This window comes from Gorilla gorilla, chromosome 23 (genome assembly GCF_029281585.2).
Source record: "Gorilla gorilla gorilla isolate KB3781 chromosome 23, NHGRI_mGorGor1-v2.1_pri, whole genome shotgun sequence".
In the NCBI taxonomy this organism is placed as follows: Eukaryota; Metazoa; Chordata; class Mammalia; order Primates; family Hominidae; genus Gorilla; species Gorilla gorilla.
In genome coordinates, this window is record NC_086018.1 from 42,237,297 (window position 1) to 42,247,938 (window position 10,642).

Below are 10,642 nucleotides of genomic sequence, written 5' to 3' on the forward strand. Positions count from 1 at the left end.
GTCATGCTGAATTCTGTTTGTTGTCTTTTAATCGGGATTTTTGCGTCTATGCTGACGAGTGAGACTGACTTTGTCAGGTTTTAGTATCAGGGTAATTCTAGTCTCAAAAATGAATTGAGGCCATTTTATGCTCTTTAATATTCATTTTCTATTCTCTAGAAGAGCTTGTATATGGTTGGCATGGTTTCTAGAAGAGCTTATGATTGGCATGGTCTCTTTCTTAAATGTTTGGTTGAATTTGTAGGCCTGGGTTTTTTTTTTCTTTTTACTTTTATTTTACTTTAAGTTCTGGGATACAAGTACAGAACGTGCAGGTTTGTTACATAAGTATACATGTGCCATGGTGGTTTGCTGCACCTACCAACCCGTCACCTAGGTTTTAAGCCCTGCAAGCATTAGGTATTTGTCCTAATGATCTCCCTCTCCCTGCCCCCCAGCCCGGACAGGCCCTGGTGTGTGATGTTCCCCTCCCTGTGTCCCTGTGTTCTCATTGTTCAACTCCCATTTATGAGTGAGGATATGTGGTGTTTTCTCTTCCTGTGTTAGTTTGTTTGCTGAGAGTGATGGTTTCCAGCTTCATCCATGTCCCTGGGGTTTTCTTAGTGGGAGAGATTTGGTTATGGATTCAATTGATTTAATTACTATAGGACCCTTTACATTTCTATATTTCTATATCAGCTTTGAAAATTTGTACTTTTTAAAGAAAAGTATTTCTTTTACATTTTCAAACGCTTTGGATATTATTTTTTCATAACAATTTCCTTTTTAGTCGTTTTGGGCTGCTGTAACAGAATACCTCAGACTGGGTAACTTACAAACAATAGAAATTAATTTCTCACAGTTCTGAATACTGGGAAGTCCAAGATCAAGGAACTGGCTGATGTGGGGTCTGGGGAAGCCTCGCTCTCTGCCTCCAAGATGGCGGCTTGTTGCTGTGTCCTCTGGGGAAGAATGCTGTGTCTTCACATGGTAGAAGAGATGGAAAGGCAAAAAGGTCCAGAAAGTCCCCTCCAGCCCTTTTATAATGTCACTAATTCCATTCATGAGGGCTCCATCCTCAAGACTTAATTACTTCCTAAGGGCCCTGACTCTTAATACTATCACATTAGGTCTTAGGTTTCAAAATATTAATTTTGGGGGAAAACATGCATTCAAACCATTTCAGCCTGTTTACATTTTTGTGCTTGCTGGAGGTGTAGTGGTGTCTTCTTTCTAATTTCTGATATTGGGAAATTGTGTCTTCTTTCATTTTTATCATATGAGTTTTGCCAGGGATTTTATTTTATTTTTTAAAGAACTAACATTTGGCCTTGCTGATCATCTCTGTGTTATGTTTTCCTTTTTCTTTAGTTGTGTATTTATCTTCATTGTTCTGTTCCTTTTTATGTACTTTGTGTTTATTTGACTGTTCTTTCTTTTTTTTTTTGAGATGGAGTCTTTCTCTGTCACCCAGGCTGCCACCCTCCACCTCCTGGGTTCAAGTGATTCTCTTGCCTTAGCCTCCCGAGTGGCTGGGATTACCGGCGTGCGCCACTGCCTGGCCAATTTTTTGTATTTTTAGTAGAGATGGGGTTTCACCATATTGGTCAGGCTGGTCCTGAACTCCTGACCTCGTGATCCGCCCACCTTGGCCTCCTAAAGTGCTGGGACTACAGGCATGAGCCACCGTGCCCGGCCAACTCTTCTATTTTTAATTTGTGAAAAGTATGGCTGACATTAGTTTTCAGTCAGTTAAACTTGTGTATCAACTTGGGGAAAATTGACACATTTACTGTGTTTTCTTCCAACTCATGAACATGCTACATCTCTTCATTAATTTAGATGTTCTTTGATGTCTTTACCAAGATATGCTCTTAAGCTTGAATTTTCTTTTAAGCACTTATTTATCTGAATCACATAAGTTTAAATATGGAACAATTCCCTTATACTCAAATGTATTCTAATTTTCATTATGATTTATTCTTTGATATTAGCCTATTTATATTTCTTGTTTTCCAAACATATAGGAATTTTTATATTTTTATATATATATATAAAATTTTTCTTTTTCTTTTTTTTTTTTTTGAGACAGAGTCTTGTTCTGTCACTTAGGCTGGAGTGCAAGGGCACAACCTTGGCTCACTGCAACCTTCGCCTCCCAGGTTCAAGTGATTCTCGTGCCTCAGCCTCAGCCTCCTGAGAAGCTGAGATTACAGGTGTGCACCACTATGCTCAGCTACTTTTTTGTATTTTTAGTAGAGATGGGGGTTTAGTATATATATATAAATATATATAATATAAAATAATTTATATATAAAATTATATATATTTTATATATAATATATAAAAATTATATATATTTTATATATAATTATATATAAAAATTATATATAATATATATTATATATACTATATATCTATTATATCTAATATATATCTATTATATCTAATATATAATATCTATTATATATTATATAATATCTATTATATATTATATAATATCTATTATATATTATACAATATCTATTATATATTATACAATATCTATTATATATTATACAATATCTATTATATATAATATATAATATCTATATCTATATAATATATAATATCTGATATATATTATATAGATATATAATATAATATAGATATATAATATAATAATATATATAATATATAATATATAATATATAATATCATATATAATATATAATATCTATATATAATATATAATATATATAATATATAATATCTATATATAATATATAATATCTATTATATATAATAGATATAATAGATATTTTATATATAATATAGTTTTTCTAGTATATATATGGACTATATATGGAACTATAGGAATTTTCTAATGTATACACACACACATATATATACACACACTACATAGATATATATTTTTTCGTGTGTGTGTGTGTGTGTGTGTATGCTAGAATATCCCCATATGTTTGGAAAACAGCATTCATCCCCAGAGAACACAGCAACAAGGTGCTATATTGGAGGCAGAGAGTGAGTCTTCCCCAGACCCCACATCTGCCAGTGCCTTGATCTTGGACTTCCCAGCCTTCAGAACTGTGAGAAATATAGTAGAAAATTCCTATATATATCTATTTTATAGAATTCTATCTTAATGGTATTGTGGTCAAATAAAGTCCTCTGAAGTTCACTGATACTTGCTTAATTATACCGTATAAGGTAACTTTTTGTAAAAGTTCTGTGTCTGCATGAGGAAAATGTGTATTGGTATGTGTCGAATGCATTGTTCTAGATATCTCCATTAGGTAGATTTCTTAATCACATTCAGTTCTTCATATTCTTAATTGTCTTTCATCTGATTGTTTGACCTGTTATAGAGAGAAGTATGCTAAAATTTCCCAGTATAATTGTGATTTTGTCTACTTCTTATAGTTCTATCAGTTTTGCTACATATATTTTGAGGTTATGTGTCAGTAGGTGCCTACCAATTTAAGATAGTTATATTTTCTTGTAGAATTGGCTTTTATCATTATGAAATGTTATCCTTTATCTTTGTAATACTTCTCATCTTTATGTATACTTTATCTAATATTATTACAGATACACTAGTTTTTCTGTTTATTGTTTGTTTGAGTTGGTGCTTGCACAGTATATCTTTTCTCATCCTTTTACTTGCGCTTACTTTTTGTGACCTAATGTTGTAAATGTCTTTTATAAATAACATATCGTTGGTGTTTTTTGTTTTTTTTAAAAATCCAATCTGATAGTCTTTGTGTTTTAAATGGTGCATTTCATTCCCCTATATTTGATGTAATTACTAAAATATTTGGTTTTAAATATTTTAATTATGTGATTTTTTTTTTTGGTCTCACCTGTTTTGTATTCTTCTTTCTTCTCAATTGTTATTTTCTTCTTTTGGATAAGTGCATTTTGTCATTCCATGTTTTCCTTTATATTAGCTTGGAAGTTATATTTTCTTTTACTGTTATTGCAACGGTTACCCTGGAGATTACAAAATGCATCCTTAACATAATATTGTAAATATTGTTTGGTATTCCTGGACAATCCGAGGTCCTAACAGTACTTTAACTTATACCCCTTCTGTGTTCTTTGCAGTTGTTGTGTATTTTATTTCTGTATATTTTAAAACTCATGAGACATTTTTACAACCATCAAATCAGCCATTCTTTATTTAGATTTGCCCCAGATATATCCTTCCTGTTGCTCTTTATTCCTTTCTGTGTCATCAACCTCTGCCTGGGATCATTTGTTTTACTGCCTAAAGAATACACTTTGGTATGTTTTTTAAAGTTAGGGTCTATTAGTTATTAGTTATATATTTTAAAAATTTTAATCTTTTCTAAGAAGTCTTATTTTATCTTCACTCTTGAAAGATATTTTTGCTAGGTTTAGAATTCTAGTTTGGCAGTTTCTTTTAACATATATACTGTTTGATATAATAGTATAAAATAATATTATATTGTCCTTTAGTTTCCAGTACTTTTATTGTAGTTTACAAGTCTAATTATGCTTCTTGGAAGTTAATCTCCACTCCCACCCCCACCCCTTTTCTGACTGCTTTTAAGGTTTTCTCTTTGTCTTCTACTTCAGTTTAGTAGAGCTTCTTGAACTTGTGGCTTGATGTCTTTCAGTAGTTGCAGAAAATTCTTAGCCTTTTATCTCTTCAAATAGTATTTCTCCTCCAATCCCTTTCACCTTGCCTACTGGAACAATTATATTTCAGTTATATATCTCCTTTCAGTATATATATCATATACATATATATACACACACATATATATGTATATACATATGTATACATATATATGTGTGTGCGTGTATATATATATGACTGCTAAGTACTTTTGTGTGTTTTTCATCCTTTTATCCCCTGATCTTCATTCTGGATGTTTTCTTGTGACATATCTTCAGGTTGATTAATTACCTCTCCAGTTGTGTCTAATCTGATGTTTAAAATTAAACCTTTTTATTCTGAGATAATTGCATATGCACGTGCAATTGTAAGAAGTAGTACAGAGACATTCTTTTACCTGGTTTCCCTCAGTTGCAGCATCTTGCAAAACTACATTACAATATTACAACTAGGATGCTGATATCAACACACTGAAGATACAGAGCATTTCCATCACAAGGATCGCTCCTGTGGCTCTTTGATAGCCACACCCACTTTCCTCCTGCCCCACCCCCTCCTTAATCCCTGACAATCATTAATATTAATATGGTATCCATTTTTATAATTGCATCATTTTAAGAGTATTATATAAATACAATATGTAACTTGTGGTGGTTGGCTTTTTCATTAAGCATAATATCTGGAGCTTCATCCAGATTTTTGCATGTATCAATAGTTAGTTACTTTTTATTGTTGCATTGTATTCCATGTTATGAATGTACTACAATTTGTTTATTCATTCTCCAGCTGACATACATGTGGATTTTTCCCACATGTGTTTTTCGTCATTTTATCTCTGTCATAAACAAAGTTGCTATAAACAGTTATTTACAGGTTTTTGTATGAATATTAGTTTTAATTTAAATGGAATAAATGTGCAGGAGTACTGTTGTTGGGTTAGATGGTAGTTGCATGTTCAGTTTTCTTTTTTTTTTTCTATTTTTTTTTTGAGACGGAATCTTGCTCTGTCGCCCAGGCTGGAGTGTAGTGGCACGATCTCGGCTCACTGCAACCTCCACCTCCCAGGTTCAAGCAATTCTCCTGCCTCAGCCTCCCAAGTAGCTGGGCTTACAGGTGCCCACCACTACGCCTGGCTAATTTTTGTATTTTTAGTAGAGATGGGGTTTCACCATCTTGACCAGTCTGGTCTCAAACTCCTGACCTCATGATCCAGCTGCCTTGGCCTCCCAAAGTGCTGGGATTACAGGGTAAGCTGCCACACACAGCCACATGTTCAGTTTCTAAAGAAACTACCAAACTGTTTTCCAGAGTAGCTGTAACATTTTATAGCCCCACCAGTAAGGTTTTTTATTTTTGCTATTCTGATAGGTGTGTAGTGATATTACGTTGTGGTTTTAATATGCATCTGCCTAATGATTAATGATGTTAAATATTGTTTCATGTACTTATTTGCTGTCTGTATTTAACAAAACAGTATAAAACTTATATCCTGAAAACTGTAAAACATTCTTGAAAGAAATTTTAAAAGGTCTAAATAAATAAAAAGACATCCTATGTTCATGGATTGGAACACTTAATATTGTTAATGTGACAATACTCACCAAATTGATCTATAAATTCAACAAAGTCCTTCCAGAAATCCTAGCTACCTTATTTGCAAAAATTGACAAGCTGATCCTAACATTCATATGGAAATGCAAGAGACCCATATTAGCCAAAATAGTCTTGAAAAAGAAGAACAAAATTTGAAGACTCACACTTCCCAGTTTTAAAACTTATGACAAAGCTATGCTAATAAAGAGAATGATACTGGCATAAGAATAGACATATTAAAGGAACAGAATTTAAAGTACAAAAAAAAAAAACCCCTCACATTTATGGTCAGTTGGTTTTTGATAGTGGTGCCAGAACAATTACAAATTGTACTGAGACAGTTGGATATCCACATGAAAAAGAAAGAAGTTGGACCTCTACCTCACCATATACAAAATTAACTCAAAGTGGATCAAAGACCTAAATGTAAGAGCTAAAACTATAAAGTTCTTAGAAGAGAACATATGGGTAATTCTTGATGACTTTGGATTAGGCAGTGGTTTCTTAGATATGAAACCAAAGGCACAAGCAACAATATAAAAAATAGATAAATTGGACTTCATCAAAATTATTTGCCCTTTGTATATCCTCTTTAGTAAAATGTCTCTTCGTGTCTACTTTGTTTTTGTCTTTTACTATTTACTTTTGAGTGTTTTTTTGTGTCTAACTACTAGTCCTTTGTTGGATATGTGTTTTGAAATTTTTTTTTTTACTGTCTGTAGCTTGTCTGTTCCTGCCTTTAACAGGGTCTCTCACAGAGCAAAACATTTTAATTGTGATTAAGCCCAATTAATCAATTTTTATTTTAAAGAATATTTTCCCCAAATTTTATAGTTTTACATTTAACATTTAAATTTATATTCTACCTTAATATTATTTTTACTTAGTATATAAAACTTAGGTACTTATCTCAAGGGTCTATTTTCTTTTATCTTTTTCATATGAATGTCCAATTGCTCCAGCACCATTTGTTGGAAAGCCTATCTTTCCCTTATCAAACTGCTTTTGCACCTTAGTCAAAAACCAATTTGGCAAATATGTGTGGGTCTATTTAAGTTCTCTATTCTGTTCCATTCATCTGTGTGTCTGTCCTTCTAACAAAACCACGTAGTCTTGATTGCTATAGCTATATAAGTAGTAAAATTAGGTTGAGTGATTACTCCCATTTCTCCCACTTTATTCTGTTTCAAAATTATCTTAAGCTATTCTTGTCGTTTGCTTTTCTGTATAAATTTTAGAATAATTTTGTCTGTCTTCAAAAAATCTTCCTGGGATTTTGGCAGGAATTGGAGATAATTGACATCAATCTGATTTGGGGAGAACTGGCGTCTTTACTTTGTTGAGTATTTCAGTCTATGAATATGTCACATCTCTTCATTTATTTAGATTTCCTTTGATTTCCTTCAGCAGTGCTTTCTCTTTGTATAAAAATAATTCATTTACTTATTTATTTTTTCTTTTTTTAAGCAGTGTTTTGTAGTTTTCAGGATACAAGTGTGAACCCAAAAGTCTCTGAGACAGATCTCAATCAATTTAGAAAGATTATTTTGCCAAGATTAAGGACACACCCATGATACAGCTTCAGGAGATCCTCACGACACGTGTCCAGGGTGGTTGGGGCACGGCTTGGTTTTATACATTTTAGGGAGACATGAGACATTATAATCAATATGTGTAAGGTGTACATTGGTTCGGTCCGGAAAGGTGGGACAACTCAAAGTCGGGGAAGGGACTTCTGGGTCATAGGTAGGTAAGAGACAAATGTTTGCATTCTTTTGAGTCTCTGATCAGCCAGCCTTTCACCAAAAACACAATCTACATGTGGGGTGGTGTAGAGGAATAGCCACTTCTACCTTAGTTTGGCTTAGTGAAACAATAGGTCAGAGGAAGCAAATCAGACATGCATTCGTCTCACGTGAGCAGAAGGAGGATTTTGAGTTCTGTCTGTCCTTTGTCCCCAAGGAATTTCCTTGTAGGAAAATCATAATTTCAGGTTGGCTTCTTTCACTTAGTAATATGCATCTGTGTTTCCTCCATGTCTTTTCATGGCTTCATACCTCATTTCTTTTTAGCATTGAATAATCTTGTATTGTCTGGATGTACCACAGTTTATATCTATCCACCTACTGAAGGACATCTTGGTTTCTTCCAAGTTTCGGCAATTATGAATAAAGCTATAAACACCCATGTGCAGGTTTTGTGTGGACATAAGTTGTCAACTCCTTTGGGTAAATACAAAGAAGTGTGAATGCTGGGTTGGATGGTAAAAATATGTTTTGTTTTGTAAGAAACTGCCAAACTGTCTTCCAAAGCGGGTACCATTTTGCATTCCCACAGCAGTGAATGAGAGCTCCTGTTTCTCCACATTCTCATCAGCATTTGTTGGTGGTGGTGGTCTGGATTTTGGCCATTCTAATAGGTGTGTCATGGTATCTCATTGTTGTAATTTGCATTTCTGATGGCATATGAGGTGGAGCATCTTTTCAGATGCTTATTTCCTGCCTGTGTATCTTCTTTGGTGTGGTGCCTCTTAAGGTCTTTGGCTTATTTTTTAATCATGTTATTTGTTTTCTTTTCTTTTCATTTTTTTTTTTTTTTTGAGACAGAGTCTAGCTGTGTCACCCAGGCTGGAGTGCAATGGCGCATTCTCGGCCTACTACAACCTCTGTCTCCTGGGTTCAAGCGATTCTCCTGCCTCAGCCTCCCAAGTAGCTGGGATTGCAGGCATGTGCCACCACACCTGGATTATATATATATATATATAATTTTTTTTTTTCGTATTTTTAGTAGAGATGGGGTTTCACCATGTTGGTCAGACGGGTCTCGAACTCCTGACTCAGGTGATCCATGCGCCTCAGCCTCCCAAAGTACTGGGATTACAGGCGTGAGCTACCATGCCCAGCTTGTTTTCTTTTTTGAGACAGGGTCTCACTGTAGCTACCAGGCTGGTCTCAAACTTCTGGGATGAAGTGACCCTCCTGCCTCAGCCTGGCAAATGGCTGGAATGACAGGTACAAGCCACTGTGCCTGGCTCTGTTTTCTTATGGTTGAGTTTTAAGAATTCTTTGTATATTTTGGCTAATGATCCTTTATCAGATGTGTCTTTTTGCAAATATTTTCTCCCGTTCTTTGGCTTGTCTCTTCATTCTCTTGGTAGTGTTTCACAGAACAGAAATGTTTAATTTTAATGAAGTCCAACTTATTAATTCTTTCTTTCATAGATCGTGTCTTTGGTGTTGTATCTAAAAAGTCATTGCCAAACCAAGGTCATCTAGATTTTCTCCTATATTATCTTCTAGGAGTTCTGCAGTTTTTTTTTTTTTCCACTTAGGTCTATGATCCATTTTGAGTTAATTTTGTGGAGTGTAAAGTCTCTGTCCAGATTTGTATTTTTCCACGTGAATGTCCAGTTGTTCCAGCACCATTTCTTGAAAAGACTATTTTTTCCTCCATTCTATTGCTTTTGCTCCTTTGTCAAAGATCAGGTCACTATTTTATGTGGGTCTATTTCTGGGCTGTCTGTTCTGTTCATTGGTCTGTCTGTTCTTTTGCCAATACCAGGCTGTCTTATATAATCTGTTTTTAAACTCATTTACTGAGACCTTAATTTGGGTTATTATGTACTTTAAAAAAATTTCTACAGTTTCTAATCGGCTCTTTAAAAAATTTCCTGTATCTTTTTTTTATGGGTTTCAGATGTGATTCTATGTATTTGGAGCACAGTAAGTGTGGCTGTGTGAAGACACGTGTCTGACTGCTCCTGGGCTTGTAGCCTCTCTGCCTGTCTCCTAATCCTTGTGCCTCCGTTGCTTCTTCACATTGCTGCCTTGTGTACCTGGTGATCTCTGATTGTGTGCCAGGAAAGATACACTTGATACATTGTTGGCAGAAATATTCTGACGCATCGGATGATGATACCTCTCTAGAGGAAAATAGTATTTGCCACCATCCATTGTCTGGGGGTGTCAGCAGTCTGGTATCCCCACCATCAGATTTCCGGTGTTGGGGGCCTCTGGGCCCCAGGTGAAGTGGGACTGGGTTGCAAGGCCTGGTGCAGCTTTTCTCCATGGTGCAGCCTGTCCCTTCTCCTGCATCCTCACTCCTCCTGCTGGCAGGTGGGGCCAGAATTGACTCTGTGTCCAGCGTGAGGGATGGTAGCTTTTCAGGAGCACAGTGCTCATTAAAGGAGCTTACTCTGTCCCCTCACCAATGAGATGACAAGAGGCACCTGGCATGTCACACCAGGGGCCACGGATGGCATGCCATCTGCAGTGATGCCCGCCCCCCCACCCTCCAAGTGCTTTCGGCTCTGTCTTGTCGGGTGCTAGTGCCAGATTCAGGGCTCTGTCACTCCTCTCTGACCTTGCCCCTGCCCCTTTGGAGGTGGCATCCACCTGCCATTGGCATTGAGTGTTCAGGATGGAC